Below are 15,379 nucleotides of genomic sequence, written 5' to 3'. Positions count from 1 at the left end.
TTTTCTTTAAAATGGCGAAGAATTCACGTAGATTAAAACGGCTATAAAGATAATATAAATAAAATAATTTATAAGTTTCATTTTTTAATAAATTTGGCTGTCAGAAGCAAAGTTTAAAAGATTGTAGAACATTTAAATTTACAATGCAACGAGTAATGTGATTAAAATAACAATAAACATATCAAGTATAACATGTTTATCCATTTATATACTGTATTTTATAACATTATAAAGTTAAAAATTGAAAAGTGTCAGCTAGCCCATTTAATGAAAACTTTAAATTCTGTAGCAACGGGGTTTTTTAATTATAGTCCACCCATCCTGATACCGGTTTTCCGTGGTTTCCTGACATCAACATCCAGGTGAAAGCTGGGATGTTTCTATACGTTACACCATGGTCGATTGCTTCCAAATATTTATCTAAACTTGTAATATGTGTGTTCAATTCTAATGACCACCCTGTCAGCAATAAGTAGAACCGATTACCTTCTTATACTCGGAAGAATTTAACACATGGAAACAAATAGAAACAGATCACAGCGAAGTTCAAGCTAAAAACCGGACTCATATTAGGGCGCGCTAAAATGTAACTTTCTTTCCGAATGATTCTGTTCAAATTTTAAGCGTGTAAACTATACAACATTCGCTTTACTTGTACGTGCTGTTTTGATTAGGCCAGACTGTTAAAATTCGTGTAGGCACGAATTTGTAGCAATTTGTTCTTCATTAAAATTTTTTGAATGTTGGTTACAAAAATATTTAATCTTAATATTTCAAGTAAAAATTTCATCGTATACAATTTTTAAATCAATTAAAAAGAAGGTACCTTAAAATTACATGCTGCAGTTCCACGTTTATCATACTGACGGAGACTTAACTATATGCACTCGGGTACACCATTAGTTTAATATATTTTATGTGATATATTAAATGACATAACTCATTTATGCTTTAAGATTCACAGAATTTCTTTGTAAAAATTGTTTAATTTACCTATTAAATAATCCATAATTTTGCTTTCCCTTTTAGTGCATAGAATTTCACAAACACGTGTAGATACTTCTTTTACTTATATTTTCTATAATCATTTTAAAAGAGGCAACAACTTTTCGAGGAAATTTTTATTTTTTTTTAAAGTAGGACAGCTCCCTGAAAATTGGCTTGGTAAAGTGTAGAAAGAGCTTCTCTTATTGGTGAAAAACAATAAAAAAATCTTTTAAATATGGACACGTATTCCGAAATCTAACATCTACATTTTTGGTATCCCGTGACATGCAACATTTCATACAGGCTTCCAATGTCAGAGGCAATATTCAGTTAATTTTGTTTGCGCCCCATATCCAAATAAAGAGACATAAACGGCTCCTCATAGTGCGAGAGTGTTTACGTCGTCCTCATTTGGTTTGCAAGCCGTGCCGATATCAGTTGATCGTAAACATGGAGTTTATATATAAAATAAACTTTTCTTGCAATTCAAGAAAATAACTATTTAACTTTTGCATATGACGTTAGGGGCGGAATTTTTTTATGTTAATTTCTTGCAAAAATTATATATGTATATATTTGGGTGTAATTAATAAAAATATATATTTTAAAGTAATGAAATATTCTGTATGTGTGCTTTTTAATGAGCGTTGACATATAACTGCTCATATATTGATTTATTTCCACGAAACTAATTGAAACCCTATATGACCAATTTATACAAATTTTAAAGTTATAGAACACTGAATCATGTAACGTAGTTTTAATAATTTATTTTCCTATTACGTAAATATTATAAGTATCATAATGAAGTATTATTTATTTGAAATACTTATAAATAAAATTTTTTAATTTTGCCAGCGTCCATCTTAATCATAGATAGAAGGAACGCATGTACAAATTCAAAGTTGTTTTTTAATTATTTTATATGCATATATAAGGTGAAACATAACTAAGTTTATTAAAGTTATAAAACTAATTTATTCCACAATTTTTCCTTCGGATGTTTTAATTTTTGTTCGATTTATAAAACAGTAAACTATTTCAATTTTAACCTACAGCTAGGCGTACATGATATCTATATACAATCGTGTAGTAGACTGTAGGGGTGATTAAAAAAAAAAATAACTGGAAAGTAACGTATTACGGATCTGGATGCATATAAAGAGTTTGTTTCGAAACTGAAATTTTAACCATTCCACCACGGTACTACACAAATATTTCATCGTTTATTCACTTGGCTTAAGTTATTTTTCCATCATTTCGAGAGTATACTAACAAAGGCCCTTTTTATTCCTATGCCCTAATAAAATGGTTGGTTTCTAAAATGCACTAGAAGCCAATATTGAGGACAGCTTCATGAAAGTGTGAATTTTTTTCCGTGTTGTCACACAAATCCATTTAATAGCAGAAGATAAGTGAAGTATTAACGTTTTTTTTTTTTCGTTTCATATTTTACGATAGAACAATTCGATAATAGAAACCAACTTCGTTCTTCGCAATTATTTTTTGTTTAAGATATTTACTGTCAAAACCTCGTAATTAGAATTTTATAGTTGAAGTCAATAATGTTTGTAGCTAAGGAATAAAATTCGTACATTATTATACTTTTAGAAAAATTATCTAGTATCACTTCATGCAATTAAGTTCTTTGTCGCACGCTTACTTGTTTTGGCAGCACAAGAGATGTGAGGTTTTTTGTTTATGGTGTATTGTGTTTATGTGTGTGTGTGAATATGCTCCTTTCTCGCATGCTACCTTCGAATAACTCGCTAGACACGAATCCAGGTCCTAAAAGCTTTTAATTCGATTTAATGTAAGTTGTTAACGTGGGGGCGGGGGGAGGAGGGGTAGAGAAGAATTCAGTTGCGTCCAAAAAAAAAAAACGAGAGAACTAAACAAGATGAAGTTCAAACCTTGTTACGTCCTTCTTCCTCGCGAGTTTCCCCACGCGATGCGGTGAGCACGTGTCGACTCCAGGAGTTTCCTATCTCCGCCGGCTGCGCCGCCGTTGGTTCAGCGATCTTCCGCGGCAGAGCTCACTGGATCTTGTAGGCCGTGTCCTGAAGTCGTCCATGGTGCTCCATCAACGTCGCTTCTGTCACTCGATAAAAAAAAAATAAACTACCCACGGAAATTACATACGTGGCTTAGTTTTGATCGTCACGTATTTTGGGAAACTCCCTTAGAAAATTCAAAATTTAAATAAAAAAAACACGGACGCGGCACACTCGAGTTCTCCTGAAGAAGTTGATCGTCTCAACCGATTCGGAGTTAACGTAGGTTTGTTTATGTTCGCGACCGTGCGTGATGTTAAACGGGTTTTATGAATCGCGGGAGGAGACGATGGATGGTCGATTGCGCGTAAACAAAGATGAAAAAAGGGGGTGTGAGGATAAAAAAAAATGTGAGAGAGAGATAGAGAGAGAAGGAGAGAGTTGACGCCGGGCGCAAGTAACCTCGAAGATCGGCCCGGCGCGCACGCGGCGATCAGCGACTGTCGACTGTTTGCGCCAGCTCCCGCCGCGGCCGGCGTCCGGGGGTTTCTCTCCGTCTCTCTTCCTCCACCACGTTCGTTCGCTCTCTCTCTCTCTCTCTCTCTCTCTCTCTCTCTCTCTTGCCGCGCTCGCAGCGCCCCTGGCGGCCGCGCGGGGCGAGCTGTCGAGTCTGGGGAAGGGAGTGGGGGAAACCCAGCAGCGAGGTGGTGCGTCCGGAACGCGGCTGGCTTTATTCCCCTCCGCACCAACCCTCCCCCCCACGACCACCAGCTAGACACCAACCCCTCCCCCCAAACACCACCACCCAGGCACTCAGCTCTGCAGCCTGCGCGTAGGCGCTTCCCGCGACCTGCTACAGGTATTGAAAACCGCGGAAACAGGGGAAAAGCCAGGGAAGTGAAAAATAAAAAATTCTTAATGGAATACCGTAATTAGTCAGGGAAATCACAACATATATATTTTTTTTAAATTATTTTCCTCTCTTTCGATGAAGAATTTACAACATTAAAAAATTTGAACGATTTTTTTTTTCGTGACGTCAAGCCAGGCAGTTACGGAATATATATTTTTTAAAAAGAACGAAAAATTTTTTGAACGTTTTAGTGCAAGGGCCAAGTTTTAGCTCATTTTGCTTACCCATATTTTATTAAAATCTAATCCTTAATCCGCATTGTGTTTTAAATTGAAGAACTAACACATTCATGTTTCCTATTTGAAAACATGTTGAGAAAAGTTGTTTGGTATCAACACGTCTTCTAGAAAGATAAAAATAATTCCTTTTTAAGTATTTATTAAACAAACGTATACTCTTGGTATGTGCATGGTGAAATCGTGTAATTTTTGATAACGTAAAAAAGCTATTGGCAAATAAAATTTTATTATAATGTACTGTCCATAAAACAGAAAAAAAAACATCTGTTGAGAATTATATTTTTTACGTCAAATCAAACATCAATATGTTTGCGCAGTAGAATTTTACTTATTTATATTTACCATGGCAATTTACTTATCAATTTCAAATAAGTCGAAAACTATCTTATAGTACTTTAAAAGGCCATTGTAATAAATACATATTATTATTATTATTAATATTTTCTTTTGGCACGTTTTCATTGTCTGCAGGTATTACAAGTCGAATTTAAAAACATATTTTATGACTGGTGAAAAAAATGTACATATGTGAACATATAATAGCATGTAAACTTGTTAATTTTAAACATAACGATAAAAGGTTATGATCAATTAAAACATTATGCAATTTAAATAAATAAAATTATATGTATAAACCATTCATCCGTAATGATAAATTTTTTTAATAGAAGCTAACATATCTCTAGGGTGTTTTATTACTTGGTATGAAGTAAACTTTACACAGTTTAAGTTTACAGTGAACGGATCAATTTTAATTCGAGACAAGTTTGTTTAAAGTTTTTAACTTTAACTGAAATTTTCATAGGTCATTTATGCTACATGGAATAACTTAAAGCAGATAATCTTCAGTATTTATCCCGACGATTTCCGTTTTTAATCTAGCTTCACAGGCTTGGGACCCGTTCAAAATCAGTTCGTGAACTTTTAATACCCTTGCATAAAATCAAAACAATGTCGAACTCGCAATTATTGCATCTCGCCTCAGGAACAGCCTCGACTAGGAATTTAGAAACAAATAGGTAGTCTACCAAGATATTTGAAAAAAAAATCTTATTAAAAAATTGGCTCGCTAAATTCACAGACACGTAACCTAGGGAATTTCGAATGAATGTGTGTGTGTGCGTGTGTGAGAGGGTGACAGTATCATATCAATAATTTTAATTATATTTTAATATTTTTTATTTTAAACAAAATTTAATGTTTTACGATAGTTTTTAATTTTATTTAAATATTTCTATATTGATTACAATATTTTACATGGTTTAAGTAAGTACTAATCTTGGATGTTAAGTTGGTAAATGATTCATCAGTAATTGCTATGGTTTGTAATTTGTCTGTTATTTAATGTTTGTTTCTTATATATAAGTTATAAGTTGTTTGTTTCGTTGTTCAGTGTAAGAGAAGGCTATACACACCCAAACAAAAGTCAAATAAATATATATCTTGACTTACGGATGTCGAAGACTGGGCGCTAAGAGTGACATTGACTGGCGCATCAAACGCTTCTTCGCTTCTACGCAGTTTTGACGTCGTTAAGGACGACTCTTTGGGACTTAAAGCTGTGACAATATTTTTTTTGTGTGTTTCAAATTTCACCTTGAAATCAACCAGTCAGCCTTTTCTCACTGTCCGAACGTAAGTGTTTGAAACATAACCTCGATGAAGTAACTTGTGTAGGCAAATGCAGTGGCTCTTCAATGGTATTCATAAAGTTAGATACTACTTTGATCAAACTTGATCTGTTTGAGTATGGCGCGTTTACAACTGGAGATCTTCACGCCTTTTTTGGCGGCTACAGTCACATGAAACATCAAGACGGCATAAAATATTAGTTAAGCACTGAACCCAGAAATGGCGATGATAACAGAGGCGCTGTGGCCAGGTGGAAAAATCATCACGTGATGCGGCACCCCAGTCACGCCTGCTTCGACGCGCTAGTTCCATTCACAGCCGCCAGACTGCGTGTATGAGCACACGCGCCGCGACTCAAATGCGCAGGGAAGATGCGCAATGGCGCGCGCATCGCTGGATGCCGTACACTCTATGGGGGTGGATGGGCACTTCATACGGCGGAGAGAACCTGATATTCCACCTATTGATATACGCTGAACTGAACCTTGGAAAAAAATAACCGAAACTGTACAAGAGCATGCAAGATTCGTTGTGTGTAAATAAACGTAATCTGTCAAATTAGATCTTTAAAATTTTAAAAATACTATTGCACGTGCTAAATCATGTCAAAACGAAAAAAAAAAAAAGATTATATGGCGTGGTGAAAGCGACCATATGTGATTGCTGCAAAGATTTTCTTTCAATGATCGAAGATTGTGTAAAAAAAATCTTAATTTGATAATGTAATGTGTGTTATACCATAAGGATAAAATATCAAACAACATATTTATGATTTTCTTTAATATCCCTTCAAAATATACGAATCCCACAAAATGTTAACTAAAGTATCAGTGGTTTTCCCAAACGGACTTGAGACACAATTAAACTTTTCGTCCTTCTTACATAGAAGGTTTGCATTTATATTGATTATACGTTAAGCATACCTTATTTACGGACGGGTGCATTCAGTACTCAAATGAAATATTTTGCTTTCTTGTAGCTGCTACGCGGCTTAAAGATCTCCGGTTGAAAACGCGCCATTCTCAAAGCGTTCATGTTCTATCAAAGTTATCACTATAGCATTGTAGAGCATTTGCACTTGCCTGTACAAATTTATCTATCAAGGTGCTGTTTGCAACAATAATTTTTGGACAGTGAGAAAGGTTGACTGGTTGACTTCAAGGAAGTTTTAAAATATAATAAATTTCAAACAAATATATTGAATATTTTACATTTAAATGATATGGTCACAGCTTTAAATTCACGTGGATTCGCGTTACCTACGCGACGACCCCGTAGAGGTGAAGCGGCGTGTGATGCGCCAGCCAATGTCACCTTTATCAACCAGACTGCGGCCTCCTTCATTCAGATACTAATTTAACTATCAAGATCCCAGTGACAATTTAACACTTTACACAGACTTGTCTCCAGTTATAAATTTTAAACTGTTAACGGTAAACAAGGACTCTGTATAGCTTACTACATACCAAGTAATATAACAATCTAGGTACACCTTTGTTAGTTTCTATATAAAAATATATACAGGTGAACACCTATGCTCATAATGTTATTTATGTTTGATGCATACTGGTTATAACATTTAAAAAAAGCATGATAGAACCACTTACATGTTTGTCAATTTTGCGATATCATATATAGACACAACGAAGACTAAAAAACGAAGTTTCTATAACATTGAGTGTCCACTAAGTACTATTATTAATGCAATTACTTAAACTTATTATGGTTAGTTTACGCCTGCTCCAGTTATGCTGTCAAAAATTTTTATTCCATACATTGAATTGTTTTATTTTCCAATAAAACTGCCACGCTCGTGTGTCATGGCGGCATATATTGTGCGTTGATATTTTGTATTTTATTACAAGTGCACTTGAATTTATTTTACTTCTAATAAATACAACTTATTAATTATTGTTGTATACGACGAGACCGTTTCACAAAAACCCATAAATAAAGATAAGCAACAATTTTGGACAAACAGAGGAACCCAACAAAAAACCTGGCAGCACACCAATACAGCGGCGCACATGCGAACTGAAAAATTGAATTAAACAATTAAATATTTTGACAACACAACGAAAACCCATACACTAAATAAAGTAGAATTCCTAAGACACAAATGTTGTGTTTTCTTTGTGACAACAGTGTACTCTAGCAAAGGTGCGTGTCATATATATATGTTTTTATTTCAATAAAACTTCTCCACTGAAAAAAATCATTCAGGGAAAGCACTTGTTTGTTGGTGTATCATTGGCAATGCGTATCATGACAAACGTTTAGCCAATGATGTATTCATGCACAAAGAGAAAAAAGTTGGGCAATATCACAAAATTAGCCTATGCTAGCTACCACATGTTGCCAACCTAGTCTCCTGTGATGCAGACCGATTATGGTCTACTATATAGGCCAAAATTGGCTTGCGATTTTTCAAGCATATTTTTTTCAAAATATGACTATATAAACATTAGCAAGCAAGTTTGCTGGAGAGTGTTATACATTCAAAGTCGTTTTTAGTGTTACGAAAATACAGGGAACATAACCTTAAAGTATCTGATGAAAATGCACAATATCTCAAGCTTTCTTTTTGGATTTAAGAATTTTAAGGTCAATGCTTAAAATCAAGCCAGATGCCTATCTTGAATTAAATTTACTATTTTATGTCATAACTAGCTGTTAGCTTATTCTTTACGACTTTCAATTACTGCGGGAAAAAAAAGTAATATGGTGTATAGATTTGTTAGTTGAATGGTTGACATTTTATTCGATTACCTGCATGCCGTATTGTTGTAAGTAGCGCAACATACGTTTCTAAAATTGATTATATATGTTTTGTTTACTCTTATTACAAACTGTGAAAAATCATATAAAACGTTTAAAGGTAATTTTTGAATGATGGTGAGACCACCTGCTGTTCAGTGTAAACTCACATGACCTACAGTAAGTGCAAAAAAATTTCGTATGTTGGTAGTTATATTATTTGTGATCACAAAAAAGGCTGAAAACAATTTTTTGCCACATCAAATTAGGGGGGAGGGGGTAAATTACCAGTATATCGTCTTATTTTGGCCTCATTTTGCTGCGCTATATAGTCATTACATTACGAATTTAAAAAAAAATCTTTTGGCACGGGTGGTTGTCCAAGAATAGGTCTTGAGATAAATTGTCAATGTCAAACACTGTTTTGCTTAATCTCTCACATGAGGTCCAACATTTTTTTTTGTTTTTCTCGTGGTAGCCAAGTTGTATTTCTTCTTGTCTATTTGCAGAAACGTAATTTATTTAGCTTGCAAGCTTTCGCGAACTTTGTTTTAATTCGCATGGCCTTCTGTGTTCAAAAGACTATGAAAGACTGCCGTTTTGGTAGACATCGCAGTCCCCGTATTCACGGTAAAATGCTTTCTGTCTGATGAAATTATTTTGAAACGTTGCTGGTGACCGCAAGCAGGAGAACGTACACAAAACCTTGTTTAACATCTCATTTTTTTACTTCTTGATTGCCTCATAGACGGCGGAAGCATAAAAATAATTCTGAGGATTAACTCAGCTATGACCAGAAGCTAGAAACCGTCTCAACATTTGCCTGTAGTGGATTCAGTAAAACCAAACAAAGGAAATCTTAATTATGTTCGTCGGTTCTTTAATGCGAGTGCAGTTTATTATTACTAAGTAACCTCGCTTCATTTGTTACCAAGTTAAGTTGCAATGAATTGTTGAGACCTACGACAGGTTATTTTGCGTATTTACTTATTTAGGATACCTATGCTAATTTTGCCATGCAATAAAAGAACAGATATCACCAAATTTTAAGATAAGAAAAATTTAAGCAATAAAAAATTATTTAAAGTTCTGGTAGAAATTTCTTCTAAACTTTCTATAAACGTATTTTTAATAGCTTTTGAAAATGTTATAAGCAAAATAAAGGCCGTAAGAAATAGTTCCCTGATCTTCTCTTTGTTTGCGTTACATTGTTTGCTATTTATGATTTTTAAATCAAATGTAATTATACTTACAGAGTCATTATTTAAATATTTATTTCAATTGATATTTATTGTACCACAGTCCCCTGAATAGTGTAAATTATGGATTCTTCCATGATATAACTATTTGTCAGAGGATCTAAAAAAACCTTATTTGTTTGAACTAAATTATCGAGCAACGCAACTGTAGCATATAACGTTCTGAAAAGTTTTATTTTGTAAGTGACGGCGTGCATTTAATTCGTCTTAATACAGTAACTCGATAATATAAAGTCCCAGATTCAATGGTATATTATGACAGTTATTTTTAGACTATTTAAAACAAATTATACATCAAATTGAAGCTGAACTAACCTTGTTTTTCTTACAGGTGTTTAATTTTTGCCCCTTTAATTATACGGCACACATCCAACCTAAAAGTCCACATCTTCCTTCACTTTGATTCTTAAGTCTGGAGTAATGGAAGCAGTAGCTTCTTCAATTCTGTGTCCCAGCTCTGGCAAATCATTAAGTAGCGGCGAAACGTATACACGACCTTTAGGGACCCGTGAATTTCGCGGATTCAATGACCTCCAGGATAGACTCCAATATCCTCTACACACTCGGGCAAATGCCAACTGTTCATTGGCTGTTGACTTGTGAGTCGTCTCGACTGGGTGGCCTGTGATTCGACATTTCTATGAGTGAGGGTCTCTAATTGGCCCTCAGTCCTCCAGATTAACAGAGAACCAATGACAGAAGCAGCACTAGGGTATAATTATTTGAATTTTAGCATAACACCAAATGAATCCGCGAAATTCACGGGTCTCTAACGATCTTTTATAAAGTCCCAAAGAAAAAAAAATCACATGGTGTTATTTAAGGTGAACGTGGAGGCCAGCGAAAACGAGAGCTCTGTCGTCTCGACCATTATAACAAATCCAACGGTCAGGGACTTCGAAGTCAACCACTCCCGTGTAAAAAGTATCCAAGGGAAGGGCTCCAACATGTTGCAAAGTTTACAGATTCACCCTCTACGAATTGGGGAGAGAGCAATTCTTCCAACAAAGGTGACACTGCAAGCGAAAATACAACCAAGATGCGCTTTTCTAAAACTGTTTTAAGTTACTCTTTAATTGTGACCTTGAAAGAACACACTACAACGCTTACCGTAGATGTTATTAAAATTTATAACTGGTATATACTTTTATGAACATACTTTATATATAGTTATATGTTAGCATTCTTCGACCCACTATTGAATTTTTCTTCAATATTTATATCAACGAAGCAAAAAGCTTACTTCAAATATTAATGACTCAAAAACTAGAGCTTGCAGAAAGTTCTTTTCCTCGTGTAAGATATAACAGTGAGTGATTGTACTAAGATACTAACTATTAAGAATATTTATATCATTCGTCTTAGAAAGACATTGGATGTATAGTGGATGGGGACCAGCGCACCAACAAACTGTCTGGTGACGTGGTCCTAAGTTCCGGCAAAGTTTCCTGAAGACTGGAACTACTCTGACCACCTGGAGTCGTGGAACGTCAAGATAATGTTGCATGTTACCAGCAACGGTCCATCAACCTGCGAGGTAGCGACGCAAGGCCAAGTCCGTTTGCCTGACGGACTGGATGGACAGTGGCGACCGGACATCGGAATTGCAAGTAATACATAAGCCTTTGCGACACAATCAATGGAGTATGTATTTGGGAAAGGGGGCGGATATAGAAATGTGTGTTTAATAGTTTGAAATAAAATCTCTTTGTAAAGAACTGTGAGATTCACCATTATGAAATAACAATTATTAAAAAAAATATTTTTTAGCATAAATTTTGCGTGTAATTAACGATAAACTTCATTTCAACGATTTTTTTTTTTTTACTTCCAGTAAGGAAAAGCGCAAAGTATATGGTCTTTCTCATTATGACTTAAATTTTAACATGGTGAAGATTGGGCACACAGACATCCTACCTCAGTGGTTTAAACCGGGATTTTAGTTTGAGTTGGTGACACTGGCAGAAGCCTTTCCGCGGGAACACGCGATGAAATCTTTATTGCGTATCGAGTTTTATTTTAACATGAAACATTGATGTAGAGAAAGGAATTTGATTTTTTCACTCAAAGCTGTTTAATTATCAACATTTTTTTTTATTCGGAAATAAAGTGAAAACTTGAACATTCATTGTTCCCGGGAGCAATTGTACTGTACAACATATTTAATTGTATATTAACCTAAAAAATTTAATTAAAGTAAGCAATTAAAATTGATTGTGAAGCGAAAATATCCCCGTAACTCGTTGATGGTTAACGTTAAATATTAAAATAAATTAAGAATTTTTTTTATAAAGCGAAATTGTACCATAGCCAATATATGTTTGATACTGAAAATATAATAGTTTGATAGACATAGTTCCCGAGAGAAAGTGTAGGTTCTGTGCAACATATACATATTCGCTTAAGAAACACACCGTATATGTAGGAAAAAGCAAAATTTGCCTACCGCAAACATAAGAAAAAGTTTGTTTTAGGTTAACATATTTATTCTGTGTAATTTTTTCAGTGACGTCGTGAAAAGGCGCTAAATGCAAACGTTTCCATGGAGAAACAACAAAAAAATTGTTAAAAAATGAGTGCTTGTACTTATTTACTCGCGTTAGTAGTTAAAATCACTTGGCATAATGAAAAACTAGCTTTAATTTTGGAGGCGAATAATATAAATAACTAAAATTGTAAAAGGAATTGGAGTGATATTATAAATACGGTTGGTAAAATATTTATTTAATTTTTTAAAATTTGATTGAATTTATACTCAGTTTTAAATATTAATATAAAACATTAATAAAATAAGTTATTAATTATACATTATGTATAAGATACATAATTTTTATTTGTATTAGTTTTCTGTATGTAGCCTTTTTTTTCATCCTCCGATAATTTTGTTGCATGGTGCGCGCGCATCATAAAAATTTACGCTCATCATTTTTTTTTTCGTAACGCTCCTAAAGAAGTTTAACCTAAAAAATGTCAGGCTGTGTCCTTTCTTGGGCGAGATATGGAAATAGTATTTTGACGTAGAAAAAAATGAATATGAAGTAAGGAGTTGAATGGGTCTGTGAAGTATTGTAAACTAAATAATTTTAATTTTAAAACTTTGATGCGAACAGGATTTGCAATGGGGAACTGTTACCCGCGCACTCGAGTTGTTTCAAACGGCCGCTGAGCGGCCTTCACCTCCGCCAAGTCCCCACGTCCAGGGCCGCTCACTCGCGGAGGCGCGCCCCCCAAGGTCAGGCGTATCTCCCGTCCGCCCGCGCGCGCAAGTGTCGCTTCCGCCCTCCCGTCGCGACGCCATTTGTGTTCCCGCTGAGGCCGTCCGTCAACGGCGGCGGCGTCTGCTTAAGGGCGCCGGCCGGGCGAGCATGGTTCTCTTTTTCGCCCGTCATAGGGATGACACGTCATCGGTATGAAGCTTCGCTACTAAAAGCGAGCATGGATCTTTTTTCGCCTTCTGGAAGACGCCTTAGTTACGACATGCCCGTCATACGTAAGGCGCAATGGTTGTCAGTCGTAGACCCGTCATAGCCGTCATAACCCCATCATACAGCCGATTACATGTGTTACTTTCATTTAATACTGGGAAATAATTCTTTCAAATGAGTTAAATAATATATTTTCGTGATATTTAAGGTTTTGCCTCAATTCTATTTACTCAGAAATTACGTATGTGAGATATACGATGTATATAAAATAAAGTTATGGTTTTCTCTGAACAAACTTCGAAACAACTTGTTTCCGATAATAATCACGCCGCATAAATAAATAGTTTCTATGTTTCGTGTGAATAAGACACATTGATTCTTTTTTCTCATTATTTTTAATTGCACAATACTCAGTTTACCAAAATAGGTATATCATAGATACATACTAAAAAAACTGCCAATCTGCCTACTTTTGTCATATCACTTAATAAAACAATAAAGGTCAGGACAAAATAACGTAATATTTCAACTAGATAGAAGATAACATAACATTAGTTAATTATTGTGTATAAAAGTCAAGTGTAAAACACCTATAATCGTGTGACTTATTAAACTTATAAAACCAACTCATTTCCCCTTCAACTTACATACGTGTAATAACAAAAATCACTTGTAAAAATAAAATACATGCATTGATAAGATTGAAAATACACAAGAATGCCGCTGATAAATACATAGTAGTCTGATGGTTATTTTAAACCTTCGTTTTATAGCATTTTAAACACAAAGCATTTACTCCAAACATTTAGTGACTTTTAGGTTAGGCCTACTCCCCACCCTCGTTGGTGGCTAGGTTTGCTCCTGCTGTATCGCATATTGAAACGTATTTTATTTACCTAAGATTCGCTCAAATACTTTCAGTATGATAAAATGGTAACGATGTAGGAATAATAGTGTTTCAAGTAGAGTTGACAGGTTTCATGTTTATAGTTCATACGATAATTGTAATTTGTGAGAGGAGCGACTTATGTGAAAAGAAAGTAATTAATTCCGTTAAAGGGTATTTTTAGTTCCTCTACTCTTCTGGTAGTTATAAAATGCAGACACAATACTGTCAACTACAGTTTACTTAATAAATTATATTCAGGCATTTAATTAACAACACCGACTTCGTGTTATATTGTTTCAAGCTTGCAAGATGCTAAATATGTAATATTATCGGCGTATTCACCTAATACATATGCTACGGTACAAAATAGTGTGAATAAAACTTGCAGTGCACTAGAAGATATGCTATAAACAAGTCTAAGGATAATGTAGTTAAATATAACAGTAGTAGTATTTTTTGAACAGTGGGACGTATAGCACACCGAGTTGTTTCGGTACCTTCAAATCGGCAAATTAACTTTAACGGTGACGAAAATTACCAAATAATAATTAAATCAAGCCTAGTATTGTAATGTTTCACGTCGAGTCACAAAAGTGTTTTTAAATTTTTTTTTTCATTATATGATTTAAAGTAATAATAACTGACCATTGAAAACAAAATTAATAATAACGGGCAACACGTTTCACAAGATCGCTAAAAAATATTTTCATATTAAAAACTAGAAACTTTCACAGTTTCTAATGCACACTTTAACCTTCTTATATGCTATTTAATAATCATAAACGACTTTGCTATGTAAAATGATTTAATTATATTTTGAGACAGAGACGTGACGGGTGTTTTACTCAGAAAAAAATAATCTGTAAAACTTATATTTACGGAAAACCAACAGGCATACAATGAAAAATGATATAAATATTGAATATAATTAGTTGTGGAAAATATATAATTCGATAGACACATCATGCCTAAGTTTTACGAATGTCCACAATCTTGTTTTCGTGTAGGTAGTTTTCTATTGGCTGTAAATTGCTAGCAGATACACCAACTGCCAAATAAAACACATCCTTTCTGTAAATTCACTGCCAACCTCTGCATATTATCGATTGCCAAGCCGTCGTAGGTAAGGCGCCTTAGCGATGACGGGGGAGTTATGACGATGGGATCCATGCTCGCATTTTCACGCGGCCGTCATAACTCCGCCGTCATACCGGCAACGCGTCGTCGCTATGACGGTGGCGAGGAAAATAACCATGCTCGACCCACGGGAAGCCTTCTTTCCAC

General features: G+C 34.8%; 1 protein-coding gene across 4 annotated transcripts in view; it reads right to left on the bottom strand.

The window, feature by feature from the left end:
- LOC134539580 (octopamine receptor beta-2R-like) overlaps window positions 1-15,379 on the bottom strand; it is a 697,934-nt gene that overhangs the window by 327,880 nt on the left and 354,675 nt on the right. The window contains exon 1 of one of the 4 annotated variants that reach the window (XM_063381734.1): window positions 2,901-3,545. The exons of the other annotated variants lie outside the window; for them this stretch is intronic. The gene's annotated coding sequence lies outside the window, so the exon portion shown is untranslated. Of the gene's footprint in view, window positions 1-2,900; window positions 3,546-15,379 lie in introns of those variants that run through there. 4 annotated transcript variants of the gene reach the window in all.

The sequence above is a fragment of the Bacillus rossius genome, chromosome 15 (genome assembly GCF_032445375.1).
Source record: "Bacillus rossius redtenbacheri isolate Brsri chromosome 15, Brsri_v3, whole genome shotgun sequence".
In the NCBI taxonomy this organism is placed as follows: Eukaryota; Metazoa; Arthropoda; class Insecta; order Phasmatodea; family Bacillidae; genus Bacillus; species Bacillus rossius.
The sequence above is the reverse complement of the archived record's forward strand: the minus strand, read 5'-3'. Positions and strand labels throughout refer to the sequence as shown.